At 34.3% G+C, this 3,779-nt stretch overlaps 1 pseudogene; it reads right to left on the reverse strand.

Moving 5' to 3' along the window:
• Nucleotides 1-620: 620 nt before the first annotated feature.
• On the reverse strand, nt 621-3,063 carry LOC109107722 (annotated as a pseudogene).
• Between the last annotated feature and the right edge of the window lie 716 nt (nt 3,064-3,779).

Consider the following 3,779-nt stretch of genomic DNA (forward strand, 5'->3'; position numbering starts at 1 on the left):
GAAGTGCACAATTAAAAAACCTGATTTTTTGAAAATTGTTAAAAACAGAGATCTTAAACAGATTCCCCAAACTGTCGGACAAGCTGCTGCGCTTTTTGCTAGCAATTTTATTATACTTCTAGATAACTGACATATTGTATTTTTTTTACATGTATATTTTATGAATTACACAATGCATTTGCATAATGAAAGCTTATTATTTTACATGAAAGATTTATTTTCCCTACACTCCTTTGACCACATTTGCACATTTTTCTTATATTTATTTTTTGATATAGTAATGATTGCACCAGTAAACATAGTTAAGGACATAAAAAACGTAGATTACAGCTCAAAGTGAAGGAATATCCTTATACAGAGAGAAAAAAGGATGAAAACCTGAATCCTTGATGTTGGAGCAATCTGCATTACGAGAAATTTGATCTGAAATGTGAAAATCATCTTTAGATTAGAGATTTATTATATACACATTTCTTACTTGTAGGATATTTTAATTGTTGCAGATATAAAATTGTGGTTTCACTGGGGATAAGAGATCAGAAATCTGCAAAAAAAAAAAAAAAATGTATTGAAATTCACTTTTAAGTATTATTTTGCATCTTAATGTGGCTCCTAGATGATTTTGCACCCAATTTACCTGAACTCATGGTTCAATTTGATTTTGAGCTTTACGTTTATAATGTAAATGGATGAAACCAACGCGAAATGTTCTTTCAAAAGAGCCAGCAAAACTTCCAACAGCTCCTCCAATAATAGGAACATATTTACTCCAGTCTCGAGCTCGCCTTGATCTATATGGTACTTTTTGCTTCCAGAATCTTGTAGGACTTTTTTAGCAACTTCTGTTTCAAGTTTTTCACTAAATTCACACTCTGCTTGTTCCCTTGTTTCATGCTGGATTTTCTTCTGGAGCTTGTGTTTTTCTTTCTGGTGTTTTTCTTCCAGGTACTTTATGATGTTCTGTTGTTGTTCTCCTAAAGCTTTTTTTCTTTTCTTTTATTTTCTTGCTCAAATCAAGTGTCTGCTGCTCTTCCAGTTTTCTCTTCAGCTCTTCTTGTAAACTCTCATCGGTTTCTTTCTCTTTTTTTTTTTTTTGATTTCTTCTTCTTTCTTTTTTTTCTTAGTTCATTCTCTCCATTTCTGTCTTATCTTTCTCTCATTTTCTTTCTTTTGATTTCTTCTATTTCTGCTTCATATTTGGCTCTCCAGCTCTTCTTCTTTTCTCTTGATCTCTTCTTCTTTTTCTTTCAGTATTCTCTCTCTTGTTCCTCTCTAATGTTTCTTCTCCACCTGCTGAAACATCTCACTGGTGTAGAACTCTCCATTGACTGCCACCATACAGTCAATCTTATCCAGCAGCTCAGAAACCTGGCCTCTGTAGCCTCTCTTGTTATTGAACACATGGTATCTCTTTCCACATTGATGGACTAGGTTCTGTAAGCTACCATCATCTTCAATAAATTCTTCAACTCTTGTTCTTCCAAGATCATCTCCTTTGGTGAAAAGCACCATGGTGTACATTCTGGATTTTATTACCAAACATCCCTGGATCATCTTTACTGCATCCTTCTCCTCTTTGGGTAAATCGTCCCAGCGAAAGAATCACCTGTGCAGAAACACATATGTGACCAGGAGCTGCCATTGAGACACACTTTTACAATCTCCCCTTCCGGTCTCAGTGCATTATCAACCACAGTATCAAACAGGCCTGGAGTGTCAATCACAGTTATCTGTTTGTCAAACTCAGTCGTTTCTTTCTGACACTCTCTGGTCACTGACTGTGAAGTTAATTTTTGACGGTAAAAGCCTCCCCTTCTCAGTATGGTGTTTCCTGCTGCGCTTTTCCCTACACCTGTTCTTCCCAGCAGCACAATCCTCACATTATCATCATCATCAGCTTGTGTTACACCTGCTAACAGCAAGAATACAGTGACAGTTAAAATTCTTCAAAATAGTTGTACTCTCTAAATCAAACACTTCATCTGATATTAAAGAAATTAGAAAATAATTCAGGATTTTGCTGTTCCTCAATGTGGACAATGAGCATTCTGTCTCTCGTATTTGACTTTAAGTAGTTATGGAGAACAGAAAGTAGCAGTTCCAGTGTCATGTAATGCTAATAATCCACCTTCTAAATATTGTAGGCATTTCTTGTTCATTCTTGAAATTTTGGTGTAACGGTAGGAACAAAATGACAATGAAACTATTCATCACATTGTAATAATGTCAAACATAAACAGACTTATGAACTCAAACCTGCTGTCGATTGAGTTTTCATCGCAGATCTTCTCAGTTCCTCTATTTCAGCCGTGTATTTGTTTCTTTCCAATTCAACTTGAGCCTGAAGGCACATGAAGGTTGTGTAGCAGCTTCCATTGTTCATTTTTACCATAGTCTCCACTTCCTGCAATATAACTGGAACTTCTGTGAGCTGTTCTCCAAAAAGAAAATATCGACCTTCAGATGTCTTATTAAATATATTAGCAACTGAAGTATGAAACGTATTTGGTTTGTTATTTTTTTTCTCTTGGTTTATGAGAACCATGAGGTGATTGTTGATTCTTGAGCTGAAAATCCTCATCTTGTCCATTTCTGCTTTGTCTTCATTAGAAAGTGGAGCATTAGGAATAATGAGGAGGAAAACATGATCCGGATCACAGAGAGTATCACTACAGCGGAGAGTCTGACACATCACTTCCTCTTCTGAGAGCTGAGTTTGCTTGAACAGAGCTGGAAGCGCCACCAGACTGATCAAACGTCCATGAAGCTCCACGCTCCTCCTCACACACTCTTTTTTCTCTTTCTCTGGTATGAGAGGGAGCAGTTTCTTTTTCCCTCTTATCATTTTGGATATGTAGTTCTTCAGCCTTTCATCACTTCCACACAACACCAAGTTCAACTTCTGTTTCCTGTTGACATTTATGCTTCCTTAAAGAAAAAAAAATAATAATTACACAGTAATTATTACATTTTAACACTTTCATCTTAAGTTTCATTAATCGCATGAAAATACATTTTATATGAAAAAATATATATATTTATGCTTTTAAATTACAGCTTCATAGTTGCTTTTCTGTGGTATCAAATTGATTTTGAGAAACTGCACTTACTAAATCTGAAAAATACAAATGTAACCCTAAAGCATCATTCGTATAACACCCCTTAAAATCTGGCCCTTCTTGGACAAATCTCTTTGGAAGATCCCAATTTTATTATTATTATTATTATTATTATTTTCATAAATGTCATATCGCCATCTTTGATCAAATCTATCAATTTATGCAATTGTTTTTTTTTTTTTGTGTTTTCTTTTATTTATTTACGTCTAAAAGTACCATATTTTTTATGTAAAAATATGCTTATTTTTATGTTATATTTAATATTTCTTTACTTCTATAAAAAAAATAAATTCCAGTAAGTTCAGACAGCCTAAACCTAAAAATCTGGTGACTTTGGTGGTATCTGGTGGCTTATTATGGTATAAAAATATAAAAATATCAAAAATATCAATAGCCACTAGTTGGCAGCAGTTTTCAATGGTTTTGTGTTTGTGTGTGTGTGTGAGAGAGAGAGAGAGAGAGAGAGAGAGAGAGAGATTGTTTGACAAACTGAGAATGTTGTATAGGCTCAAACCTTCATTTATGTGTATGTATAATCTGCATTTTGTTGGATTTATTGATTTTTCTTGGACAAATAAAAAAAAAATATGCTTTGAATTTTAGTATTTCCCATTCATTTCCTATGGGTGCCCATTTTGGGGCATTAAGGTCAAATTAAGG

This window comes from Cyprinus carpio, unplaced genomic scaffold (genome assembly GCF_018340385.1).
Source record: "Cyprinus carpio isolate SPL01 unplaced genomic scaffold, ASM1834038v1 S000006503, whole genome shotgun sequence".
Taxonomy (NCBI): Eukaryota; Metazoa; Chordata; class Actinopteri; order Cypriniformes; family Cyprinidae; genus Cyprinus; species Cyprinus carpio.